Source organism: Octopus bimaculoides, chromosome 10, assembly GCF_001194135.2.
Source record: "Octopus bimaculoides isolate UCB-OBI-ISO-001 chromosome 10, ASM119413v2, whole genome shotgun sequence".
Classification (NCBI taxonomy): Eukaryota; Metazoa; Mollusca; class Cephalopoda; order Octopoda; family Octopodidae; genus Octopus; species Octopus bimaculoides.
In genome coordinates this window covers 52,586,086-52,586,588 of record NC_068990.1, presented here as the reverse complement: position 1 = coordinate 52,586,588, position 503 = coordinate 52,586,086, and positions in this window count along the sequence as shown.

Here is a 503-nt window from a genome sequence, read left to right as displayed (position 1 = left end):
GGGGATTTCGTTCCTTTGCCAAAACACCAACGCGCTGGCCTTGTCTCTCCGTAGCTTGAGGCCCAGTGCAGCGCCTCCCTCCATGGCCTCTGGTGGCATGGCGACCAGTCCGAAATTCTTCAGGTGGCCTATGACCTCCGTTGCTGGCATTATGGTTTCATCCACAAGGATGTCATCGATATATGAATTGGTGGCCCATTTTACTCTGTCCACCTTTCCCAGGATGGCCTTGAGAATTGTTGCCATAATTTTTGGCGCTGAATTTAGCCCAAACCCCAGCCTGGTCAGACAGTATACCCGGTCCTTATACCTGACAAGCTGATGCTTCCACAGTCTCTCAGCCACATGCACCTGCAGGTATGCTGACTTCAAATCGATGATTGTGGAGGCCCTGTCATCTGCCTCCATTCTCACAAGGTGTACCCGCAGACATCTGTGGCCTCGCTGCCCGTAATGACATGATATGTGGTCATTCAGCTCTCGGAAGTCAAGCACTGGTCTGA